We start from the raw sequence: 13,030 nt of genomic DNA, 5'->3' as shown, positions 1-13,030 counted from the left end.
ACTCAGTAGCCATCATGGTCCTTGGTCACCACTGACCCTGGACTGTCTGGGAGTTGAGCGGGCAGGGCTCTGACACCTGGTGCTGTTTGTACGTTAATTCAGGGGCCTAATTGAAGAAAGCGCAGACTACTGGTCAGAGCATCTAGGCTGGCAGAGACGGTCAGCCTAAGGTGGCCGAACAAATGTGGGGCGGGGTGAAACCGGCCCCCACAGCGTCTCTGCACATCTCTTTCCTGGACCCTTAAAGGTCATTAGAATCTATAACACTTCCAATGCTGGTGCTCAGGTGGACGAGCAGGGAGGCAGGGGTCCTGGGGACAATCAACGTCACCGGGAGGCTGCTGGGGAGAAGCTCTGACCCTCGCCCCAGGGTATGAGGGCTCCCAACTCAGCACTCAGCAGTTACAGAAGAAGGGTCTGCACCCTCAGCACTCCAAGAATGAGGAACGGGACAAAAGGCAGAGGAGGGGTTTGTCCCCAGCAAAGCCCATTAAAAATCCCTGGGAGATAAAAATAGAATCTGGGCAATAAAGTCAAGTCTAACCTTTTTTATCCTTTGTGCTTTGTCTAATTTCACGTGCTCCTAGGGTCCCGCATGCAGAGGTTCCACACCCGGCACTTCAGACCAGATTTCCTAGTGCAGAATGGCTGGGTCGACACCTCAGCTCCTGGGGCCCAGTGCAGACTCCACGATATAGAGCCTGAGCTACAGCCAACCCGGCCCTCGAGAGCTCCGCCGCCTCCCTCCCTCCCACTGACTCTGACAGGATCTCTACACAGCAGCCCAGCCCACAGCCCACGGGGTAGTGCATGCTCTCACCTCTCCATTCTCTGATCAAAATATAAAGTTTCCTTTGCTTGTGAACCAAACTCAGTCTCGATCTGTTGGCCCCAATGACACTGGGCAGGGGGACACTTGTTGGGGTCCACTCTGGAGGATCAGTAACAGAAATTGAGACTATTGTAACCTCAATGAACAGATGTGTGAGCCAAACTGTAGTTAACATAGAACAGTGTATAAGGCTCGGGTAAAATAAGATGTTTTTAACACTTCCATTTGATATTTCCATCACTTTTTATAAGCAAGTTCAGTGAAAAGGTTTGTCTTATTTGTCGGGTCAATATTAGAGAAACGAAGTGATTTCTTTCCAAGGATGTACAGCTAATAATCTTGGTTAAACCTTCAATCTTGTTTTAAATGCTTTTCCATTGAAAATGATACCTCTCTTTCAGCTCCCCCATTTCTGAGCAGTATAAAATCTTATAATTTATTATTACCAAAGGGGAAAGGTGGGAGGAGGGATAAATTAACAGTTTGGAATGAACACATACACACTGCTATGTATAAAATAGATCATCAACAAGGAACTACTGTATAGCACAGGGAACTACACTCAACATTTTGCAATAACCTATAAGGGGAAATAATCTGAAAAAGAATAGATATTTTTATTGACATCATCTATCAATGACAGTTAAAGTGTAGCCTAAGGGAAGCTGGTGGTGAGTGCTTCTGACCCTGAAGACTTCAATCATCTAAAGTTTGGACTCTGCCTACTTCCCAAGGCCCTTAATGAACATATGTGTAGCCGTAGCTTAAAAACTTCCCCAGTTTGGGTTTCGGGGAGACACTGATTTTGAAAAAGCCCTGGTGTTCTCCTTACATGAATGGGACTCTTCCTACTGCTAAAACATGTCTGTCACACCCAGAGGGTGGTATACCGTCTGATCGGGAAGAGTTTGGAAAAGGCATCTCATCTCCTCATCTCCTGGTGCTCGGGTTCACCCCTCCAGCGTCTTTACTAACAGTCTCCCCACTTGGAGATGTCAGCACTGTCAACATCCTGTTGCGTACAGTTTGGAATTTGTCCAGAGGATGAAGCGGAAGGATGAGGAACAATGAGAGACAAGTCCTAGGTGTTCAGACAGGCACATGTCACTCTAATTTCCAATCAGGAAGACGAATTGACCAAAGGCTAGGGTTGCCCATGGAAACAGTATAGGGCTTGAGGAAATCCCGCTGCTTTGTGGCCAGTTCCCATAAACACGAGTTGAACAATGGAACTCAGGGGCAGTAAAATTCACAAAACTGCAGAGTTGAAAATATCCATCACTGAAAAATGTCTTGAGGAAAGTCAGAGAAAAGGACTTGTAAGCAAGGGAGAATGGCAGGAAAGGGATTTGAGGAGGTAGAAAGGACTCGCCATTAAGCACAAGAAAAGGAGCTGAACATTGCCAACATTGCCAACATTGCAGTTGGCCAAAAAGGGTGTATGCGTTCTTTTCTGTATATATTCAAGAAAAGGGCATACACTTTTTTAGCCAACCAAACAGGTGGGCACTGGAAGTCAATACTACAAAAGATATCACTTCGCATCAGTCAGAAGAGCCATCCTCATAAAGCGTAAACAACAGAAATGCAGGACAGGGCAACGAGAAGAGGGAGCCCTGTGAGACTTATAGTGGAAATGTATATTGCCAACGGCCATTCTGGAGAAGTGTATTGTGTTTACTAAAGCATCTAAAAAATGAGCTACAGAGCATAGGGCACTTGCACTCATGGGCGTATATCTTGGGAAAAACAAAAATCGAGAGGACACAGGCACCCCAATGTTTACCCCCTCTCTGTTTAAAAGATCCTCGACTAGGATATAACTTAAATGTCTCTGGAGGGAAAAAATGGATAGAGATGTGGTACTTAGGTAGAGTGGAATATTATTCAGCCTGGAAATCAATGAAATATGGCCAGTTGTAACAACTCCGGAGGAGTTACGTATGATCATTCTAAGTGACAGAATTCAAAAAGAAAAAGACACATATCATAAGATATCACTTAAAGGTGGAATCCAAAATGGCTACACATGAAATAAATTACAAAACAAAAACATAGTCAAATATGTAGAAAACACGCATAAGGCTGCTAAACGGGAAAGGTGGAGAGGGGTGAGGCATCATCCAGGAGGTTGAAATTAGCAAAGATACCATTCCAAATACCAAACTGATAATCAACAAGGCCTACACGGTAGCTAAAAGAACTGCACTCAGCACACTCAAGTCACCGGAAAAGAATATATACGACTGGTAAGAATCTGAAAAAGAATTTATTGATGTCTCTCTGTACGCGAATCAAGTGGATGTACAGCAGCAAGAAACAGAGCTTTGAAAATCAGCTGTAACCAATATAGTAATAAATTGAAAAAAATAAACGACAGAGAGACAGAGAAAACCTCTTACAACTTTTCCTCAGGGACGGTGATGCAACATGGATTGAACACATCTAGACCCACAGCAGGATGAGACATAAGGCTGGAAACTGTTTGCGCTAAGAGAAATGTGAGGTTGGGTGAGGAAATGCACACCCTTTAAAGTAATACTACCTGGTACCCATTCAATGGGTCCCAAATCTGCAGGTTCAAGGGATCTTCCTACAGCTAAAACATGCATGGAAAACCCAGAGGACTGTACACCATGTGATCGGGAGATGTGTCTAAAATGCACCTCATTTATCCTCTCCTGGTGCTCCTGTTCACCATTCCAGCCACGCTACTTAGAATCTCCCCACTTGGAGAATCAGCACATTTAAACTTCTGTTTCACACATTTTGCAAATTGTGAGGAGGATGAACGGGAAGAGGGGGAACCAATGAGAGAAGAGTTGTAGGGGTTTGGACGGGCACATATCACTCTAATTTCCCATTAAGAATAAGAATTAAAGAAAGGCTCAGCCTGCCTCGCCGGAGCCAAAATAGGGCCTGAAGCAATCCTGCGGGTTTGAGGCCAGCTCACAAAAGAGCAACTTAAAAAATGGAGCTCAGGGTCACTGCAATTCACAAACCTGCAGAGTTATAAATGAAAACTAACGTCCAAAAATATGTTGAGGTAAGGCAAAGAAGAGGATCTGAATGCAAGACAGAATTGCAAGAAACAGATTTCAAGAGATAGATTGGACTCGTCTTTAACGCACATGAAAAGCGGCAGAATTTCGACAATGATGCAGTTGGCCCAAAAGGGCGTATGCGTTTTTTCCTGATTATATCCAGGAAAAAACGCATACGCACTTTATGGGCAACGAAGCAAGCAAGCAATGCAAATGTGCACAACAAAGAAGTCTCACTTCCCACCGGTCAAAAGGGCCATCCTAAAAAATTGTAAAAACCAGAAATGCAGGACAGGCCATGGAGAACAGGGAGCCTTTATACGCTGATGGGCAGTGTGTGAACTGCCGAGAGCCACTCTGGAGAAGTGTATGGTGGTTCCTAAATCATCTAAAAAACAGAGCTACAGAGCATAGGACACTTCCAATCATGGGAGTATATCTAGGGAAGTCTAAAAATCAACAAGACACAAGCACACCACAGTTTAGGGCTACTCTGTTTACAAGAACCTCAACTTCAGTACACCTTAAATATCCCAGGAAAGAGAACAATGGATAAAGAAGATGTGGTACTTATGTACAATGGAATATCTCTTCACCATGAAATCAATGTAATAAGGCTAGTAGAAGGATAAAGAGTGGATTTAGGTCCGATAATACTACTTGAAATAAGTCAAACAGAAAAAGAAACATATCATAAGATATCACTTATAGAGGGAGGGTAAATATGGCTGCACAAGAAATGAATTACAGAACAGAACAGTGTCTCACATTTAGAAAACACACTTATGTCAGCTTAAGGGGAAAGGAGAGGTGGGGTGATGCATAAAACCAGAGTTTGAAATTAGCACAGATACCGTTCAATAAACCAAATAGGTATTAGACAAGATCTACACCGTGCTCAATGAACAGGCCTCAACACACCCTATACACCGCAGAGAAATATATCTGAGGAATAAGAATCTTAAAACCCATGTATTGATATATCTCCATAAGGGAATCAAGTGTGGGCAGAGCGGCACAAACACAGCAGTGAAAAGGAGCTAAACCCCATTATAGAAATAAATTTTAAAAACAAAACGCTGAAACAATGAAAGAGAGAAAAATTCTTACAAAATTCGCTCAGGGGCTGTGATGCAACCTGGATTGACCACATATAAACCCACAGCTGGATAAGACATAAGGCTGGACACTTGGGGCTGACAGGATTGGTGAGCTTTGGTGAGCAACTGCCGAAAGTTTAATGCAATACTTCATGCTACTCAGTCCAAGGGTCCCAACACTCCAGGTTGAAGGGAATCTTCCTACAGCTAAACCATGCTTGGGAAACCCAGCGACTGGTATACCATATGATCGGGAAAGGTTTCTAAAACGCACCTCATTTTTCCTCTCCTGGGGCTCCGGATCGACATTCCAGCCGCTTTACTAACAACATCCCCAATGGAGTCAATGCCTTTAAGTTCTGGTATCGCACAGTCTGCAGTTAGTGCAGAGGATGAATGGGAATAGGGGGAACCAGTGAGAAACTAGCTGTAGCGGTTTCAATGGGCACATGTCACTCTAATATGACATCAGTAAGAAGAATTAACCAAAGGCACAGCAGGTGCCCCAGAAGAAAAATAGGGCTTCAAGGAATCCTGTGGTTATGGGGCAATACCACAAAAATAAGAGCTAAACAATGGAGCTAAGGGCCACTGCAATTCAAAAACCTGCAGAGTTATAAAGGCCAACTATTTTTAAAAAATATATTGAGGTAAGGCTATGAAGAGGCATTGAAAGCAAGGCAGAATTGCAGGAAACCGATTTCAGGAGGTAGACTGGAATTGCATTGAAAGCATATGAAGAGAGTCAGAAACTCGACAATGATGCACTTGGCCAAAAAGGGCGTATGTGTTTTTTCCTGAATATATTCAGGAAAAAACGTATACGCACTTTTTGGCCAACCAAGCAAGCTTGCAAAGGAAATCTGCACTACAATGAAGTCTCACTTGCACCTGGTCAAAAGGGCCATCTGAAAAAAGTGTAAAATCCAGAAAGGCACGACAGGCCATGGAGAACTGGGAGCCTTCTTATGCTGATGGGCGGGATGTAAATTGCCAACAGCCACTCTGGAGAAGTGTATGGTGTTTCCTGAAACATCTAAAAAACAAAGCAACAGAGCCTAGGGCACTTCCACTTATGGTCCTATAGCTTAGGGAAATTAAAATCAAAAAGACACAGCCACCCCAAAGTTTGGGACGGCTCTGTTTACAAGAACCTCGTTTACAGTACAAGTTCAATATCGCAGAAAGTGAAAAATGGATAAAGAACTTGTGGTACTTACGTACAATGCAATATCACTCAGCAATGAAATCTATGTCATCAGGCCCATAGCAGCATAATGAGTGGATTCAGGTATGATGATTCTAACTGAAATAAGTCACACAGAAAAAGAAACATCATAAGATATCAGTAATACACGGAATGTAAACTTGGCTACACAGGAACTGAATTACAGAACAGAACAGGGTCTCAAATTTAGAAAACCAACTTATGCTTGCTTAAGGGTAAAGGTGAGTTGGGGTGCTGCATAAAACCAGAGATTGAAATGAGCACAGATAAAGTTCCTTAAGTCAAATATGGAATAGACAAGAGCTACTCCTTGCTCAACGAAATGGACTCAACACCGCATATTAAATGCCTAAGAATGTACCTGACTAGTAAGTATCTTAAAACCTATGGATTGCTATGTCTCCGAAAGAGAATCAAGCATGTGGACAGGGGCATAAACGCAGCAGTGATAGGATTGGAGAGGTTCGGTGAGCAAATGAAGACCCTTTGAAGTCATATTGCATGGTACCCATTCCACGGGTCTTAACTCTCCAGGTTTAAGGTATTCTTCCTTCAGCTAAAACATGCATGAGGAACCCAAGTATGATCAACCATGTGAACGGGAGACGTGTTCAAATATGTCTCAGTTTTCCTCCCCTGGTACTCGGGTGCAACATTCCATACGCTTTACTAACACTCTCCCCACTTGGAGAGTCAGTGCCTTTAACCTCCTGTTTGGCCCAGTTTGCAATTTCTGCGGAAGATGAACAGGAATAGCGAGAACCAATGAGAGACTAGCTGGAGGTGTCTGGACGGGCAAATTTAACTCTCATTTCCCACCAGGAAGAGGAAATAATCAAAGGCTCAGCGTGCCGTGCCGGAACCAGATAAGGGCCTGAAGCCATCCTGCGGTGTTGCGGCCAGGTCACAATAAAGCAAGTTGAAGAAAGGAGCTCAGGGGCACTGTAACTCACAAACCTGCAGAGTTATAAATGACAGCTATCGTCCAAAAATAGACTGAAGTAAAGCTGCCAAGAGTACTTGAAAGCGGGGCAGAATTGCAGGAAACCGATTTCAGGAGGTAGACTGGAATTGCATTGAAAGCATAGGAAAAGAGGCAGAACGTCCACAATGATGCACTTGGTCAAAAAGGGCATATGCGTTTTTTCCTGAATATATTCAGGAAAAAACGCATACGCCCTTTTTGGCCAACCAAGCAAGCTTGCAAAGGAAATCTGCACTACAATGAAGTCTCACTTCCCCCCGGTCAAAAGGGCCATCTGAAAAAAGTGTAAAATCCAGAAAGGCAGGACAGGCCATGGAGAACTGGGAGCCTTGTTATGCTGATGGGCGGGATGTAAATTGCCAACAACCACTCGGGAGAAGTGTATGGTGTTTCCTGAAACATCTAAAAAACAAAGCAACAGAACCTAGGGCACTTCCACTTATGGTCCTATAGCTTAGGGAAATTAAAATCAAAAAGACACAGCCACCCCAAAGTTTGGAACGGCTCTGTTTACAAGAACCTCGTTTACAGTACAAGTTCAACATCGCAGAAATTGAAAAATGGATAAAGAAGTTGTGGTATTTACTTACAAAGCAATATCACTCAGCAATGAAATCTGTGTCATCAGGCCCTTAGCAGCACAATGAGTGGATTCAGGTATGATGATTCTAACTGAAGTAAGTCACACAGAAAAAGAAACATCATAAGATATCAGTAATACACGGAATGTAAACTTGGCTACACAGGAACTGAATTACAGAACAGAACAGGGTCTCAAATTTAGAAAACCAACTTATGCTTGCTTAAGGTTAAAGGTGAGTTGGGGTGCTGCATAAAACCAGAGATTGAAATGAGCACAGATAAAGTTCCTTAAGCCAAATATGGAATAGACAAGAGCTACTCCTTGCTCAACGAAATGGACTCAACACCCCATATTAAACGCCTAAAAATGTACCTGACTAGTAAGTATCTTAAAACCTATGGATTGCTATGTCTCCAAAAGAGAATCAAGCGTGTGTACAGGGGCATAAACGCAGCAGTGATAGGATTGGAGAGGTTCGGTGAGCAAATGAAGACCCTTTGAAGACATATTGCATGGTACCCATTCCACGGGTTTCAACTACCCAGGTTTAAGGTATTCTTCCTTCAGCTAAAACATGCATGTGGAACCTAGAGTATGATCAACCATGTGATCGGGAGACGTGTTCAAATATGTCTCAGTTTTCCTCCCCTGGTACTCGGGTGCAACATTCCAGACGCTTTACTAACACTCTCCACACTTGGAGAGTCAGTCCCTTTAACCTCCTGTTTGGCCCAGTTTGCAATTTCTGCGGAAGATGAACAGGAATAGCGAGAACCAATGAGAGGCTAGCTGGAGGTGTCTGGACGGGCAAATTTAACTCTCATTTCCCACCAGGAAGAGGAATTAACCAAAGGCTCAGCATGCCGGGCCGGAACCAGATTAGGGCCTGAAGCCATCCTGCGGTGTTGCGGCCAGCTCAAAAGAAAGCGAGTTGAAGAAAGGAGCTCAGGGGCACTGTAATTCACAAACCTGCATAGTTATAAATGACAGCTATCGTCCAAAAATAGACTGAAGTAAGGCTGCCAAGAGGACTTGAAAGCGGGGCAGAATTGCAGGAAACCGATTTCAGGAGGTAGACTGGAATTGCATTGAAAGCATAGGAAAAGAGGCAGAACGTCCACAATGATGCACTTGGCCAAAAAGGGCGTATGCGTTTTTTCCTGAATATATTCAGGAAAAAACGCATACGCCCTTTTTGGCCAACCAAGCAAGCTTGCAAAGGAAATCTGCACTACAATGAAGTCTCACTTCCCCCCGGTCAAAACGGCCATCTGAAAAAAGTGTAAAATCCAGAAAGGCAGGACAGGCCATGGAGAACTGGGATCCTTGTTATGCTGATGGGTGGGATGTAAATTGCCAACAACCACTCGGGAGAAGTGTATGGTGTTTCCTGAAACATCTAAAAAACAAAGCAACAGAACCTAGGGCACTTCCACTTATAGTCCTATAGCTTAGGGAAATTAAAATCAAAAAGACACAGACAGCCCAAAGTTTGGAACGGCTCTGTTTACAAGAACCTCATTTACAGTACAAGTTCAACATCGCAGAAAGTGAAAAATGGATAAAGAAGTTGTGGTATTTACTTACAAAGCAATATCACTCAGCAATGAAATCTGTGTCATCAGGCCCTTAGCAGCACAATGAGTGGATTCAGGTATGATGATTCTAACTGAAGTAAGTCACACAGAAAAAGAAACATCATAAGATATCAGTAATACACGGAATGTAAACTTGGCTACACAGGAACTGAATTACAGAACAGAACAGGGTCTCAAATTTAGAAAACCAACTTATGCTTGCTTAAGGGTAAAGGTGAGTTGGGGTGCTGCATAAAACCAGAGACTGAAATGAGCACAGATAAAGTTCCTTAAGTCAAATATGGAATAGACAAGAGCTACTCCTTGCTCAACGAAATGGACTCAACACCGCATATTAAATGCCTAAGAATGTACCTGACTAGTAAGTATCTTAAAACCTATGGATTGCTATGTCTCCGAAAGAGAATCAAGCATGTGTACAGGGGCATAAACGCAGCAGTGATAGGATTGGAGAGGTTCGGTGAGCAAATGAAGACCCTTTGAAGTCATATTGCATGGTACCCATTACACGGGTCTTAACTCTCCAGGTTTAAGGTATTCTTCCTTCAGCTAAAACATGCATGTGGAACCCAAGTATGATCAACCATGTGAACGGGAGACGTGTTCAAATATGTCTCAGTTTTCCTCCCCTGGTACTCGGGTGCAACACTCCAGACGCTTTACTAACACTCTCCCCACTTGGAGAGTCAGCGCCTTTAACCTCCTGTTTGGCCCAGTTTGCAATTTCTGCGGAAGATGAACAGGAATAGCGAGAACCAATGAGAGACTAGCTGGAGGTGTCTGGACGGGCAAATTTAACTCTCATTTCCCACCAGGAAGAGGAAATAACCAAAGGCTCAGCGTGCCGTGCAGGAACCAGATTAGGGCCTGAAGCCATCCTGCGGTGTTGCGGCCAGGTCACAAGAAAGCAAGTTGAAGAAAGGAGCTCAGGGGCACTGTAATTCACAAACCTGCAGACTTATAAATGACAGCTATCGTCCAAAAATAGACTGAAGTAAGGCTGCCAAGAGGACTTGAAAGCGGGGCAGAATTGCAGGAAACCGATTTCAGGAGGTAGACTGGAATTGCATTGAAAGCATAGGAAAAGAGGCAGAACGTCCACAATGATGCACTTGGCCAAAAAGGGCGTATGCGTTTTTTCCTGAATATATTCAGGAAAAAACGCATACGCCCTTTTTGGCCAACCAAGCAAGCTTGCAAAGGAAATCTGCACTACAATGAAGTCTCACTTCCCCCCGGTCAAAAGGGCCATCTGAAAAAAGTGTAAAATCCAGAAAGGCAGGACAGGCCATGGAGAACTGGGAGCCTTGTTATGCTGATGGGCGGGATGTAAATTGCCAACAACCACTCGGGAGAAGTGTATGGTGTTTCCTGAAACATCTAAAAAACAAAGCAACAGAACCTAGGGCACTTCCACTTATGGTCCTATAGATTAGGGAAATTAAAATCAAAAAGACACAGGCACCCCAAAGTTTGGAACGGCTCTGTTTATAAGAACCTCATTTACAGTACAAGTTCAACATCGCAGAAAGTGAAAAATGGATAAAGAAGTTGTGGTATTTACTTACAAAGCAATATCACTCAGCAATGAAATCTGTGTCATCAGGCCCTTAGCAGCACAATGAGTGGATTCAGGTATGATGATTCTAACTGAAATAAGTCACACAGAAAAAGAAACATCATAAGATATCAGTAATACACGGAATGTAAACTTGGCTACACAGGAACTGAATTACAGAACAGAACAGGGTCTCAAATTTAGAATACCAACTTATGCTTGCTTAAGGGTAAAGGTGAGTTGGGGTGCTGCATAAAACCAGAGATTGAAATGAGCACAGATAAAGTTCCTTAAGTCAAATATGGAATAGACAAGAGCTACTCCTTGCTCAACGAAATGGACTCAACACCGCATATTAAACGCCTAAGAATGTACCTGACTAGTAAGTATCTTAAAACCTATGGATTGCTATGTCTCCGAAAGAGAATCAAGCATGTGTACAGGGGCATAAACGCAACAGTGATAGGATTGGAGAGGTTCGGTGAGCAAATGAAGACCCTTTGAAGTCATATTGCATGGTACCCATTACACGGGTCTTAACTCTCCAGGTTTAAGGTATTCTTCCTTCAGCTAAAACATGCATGTGGAACCCAAGTATGATCAACCATGTGAACGGGAGACGTGTTCAAATATGTCTCAGTTTTCCTCCCCTGGTACTCGGGTGCAACACTCCAGACGCTTTACTAACACTCTCCCCACTTGGAGAGTCAGCGCCTTTAACCTCCTGTTTGGCCCAGTTTGCAATTTCTGCGGAAGATGAACAGGAATAGCGAGAACCAATGAGAGGCTAGCTGGAGGTGTCTGGACGGGCAAATTTAACTCTCATTTCCCACCAGGAAGAGGAAATAACCAAAGGCTCAGCGTGCCGTACCGGAACCAGATTAGGGCCTGAAGCCATCCTGCGGTGTTGCGGCCAGCTCAAAAGAAAGCGAGTTGAAGAAAGGAGCTCAGGGGCACTGTAATTCACAAACCTGCAGAGTTATAAATGACAGCTATCGTCCAAAAATAGACTGAAGTAAGGCTGCCAAGAGGACTTGAAAGCGGGGCAGAATTGCAGGAAACCGATGTCAGGAGGTAGACTGGAATTGCATTGAAAGCATAGGAAAAGAGGCAGAACGTCCACAATGATGCACTTGGCCTAAAAGGGCATATGCGTTTTTTCCTGAATATATTCAGGAAAAAACGCATACGCACTTTTTGGCCAACCAAGCAAGCTTGCAAAGGAAATCTGCACTACAATGAAGTCTCACTTCCCCCCGGTCAAAAGGGCCATCTGAAAAAAGTGTAAAATCCAGAAAGGCAGGACAGGCCATGGAGAACTGGGAGCCTTGTTATGCTGATGGGTGGGATGTAAATTGCCAACAAGCACTGGGGAGTAGTGTATGGTGTTTCCTGAAACATCTAAAAAACAAAGCAACAGAGCCTAGGGCACTGCCACTTATGGTCCTATAGCTTAGGGAAATTAAAATCAAAAATACACAGCCACCCCAAAGTTTGGAACGGCTCTGTTTACAAGAACCTCGTTTACAGTACAAGTTCAACATCGCAGAAAGTGAAAAATGGATAAAGAAGTTGTGGTATTTACTTACAAAGCAATATCACTCAGCAATGAAATCTGTGTCTTCAGGCCCTTAGCAGCACAATGAATGGATTCAGGTATGATGATTCTAACTGAAATAAGTCACACAGAAAAAGAAACATCATAAGATATCAGTAATACACGGAATGTAAACTTGGCTACACAGGAACTGAATTACAGAACAGAACAGGGTCTCAAATTTAGAAAACCAACTTATGCTTGCTTAAGGGTAAAGGTGAGTTGGGGTGCTGCATAAAACCAGAGATTGCAATGAGCACAGATAAAGTTCCTTAAGCCAAATATGGAATAGACAAGAGCTACTCCTTGCTCAACGAAATGGACTCAACACCGCATATTAAACGCCTAAGAATGTTCCTGACTAGTAAGTATCTTAAAACCTATGGATTGCTATGTCTCCGAAAGAGAATCAAGCATGTGTACAGGGGCATAAACGCAGCAGTGATAGGATTGGAGAGGTTCGGTGAGCAAATGAAGACCCTTTGAAGTCATATTGCATGGTACC

General features: G+C 43.5%; 1 long non-coding RNA gene across 4 annotated transcripts in view; it reads right to left on the bottom strand.

The window, feature by feature from the left end:
- LOC307181512 overlaps positions 1-12,571 on the bottom strand; it is a 508,875-nt gene extending 496,304 nt beyond the window's left edge. For all 4 annotated transcript variants that reach the window (XR_013826936.1, XR_013826937.1, XR_013826938.1 and 1 more), the window contains exon 1: positions 12,518-12,571. This is a non-coding gene — a long non-coding RNA (uncharacterized lncRNA). The remainder of the gene's footprint in view (positions 1-12,517) is intronic.
- Between the last annotated feature and the right edge of the window lie 459 nt (positions 12,572-13,030).

The sequence above is a fragment of the Stenella coeruleoalba genome (genome assembly GCF_951394435.1).
Source record: "Stenella coeruleoalba genome assembly, contig: scaffold_72, whole genome shotgun sequence".
NCBI lineage: Eukaryota > Metazoa > Chordata > Mammalia > Artiodactyla > Delphinidae > Stenella > Stenella coeruleoalba.
The sequence above is the reverse complement of the archived record's forward strand: the minus strand, read 5'-3'. Positions and strand labels throughout refer to the sequence as shown.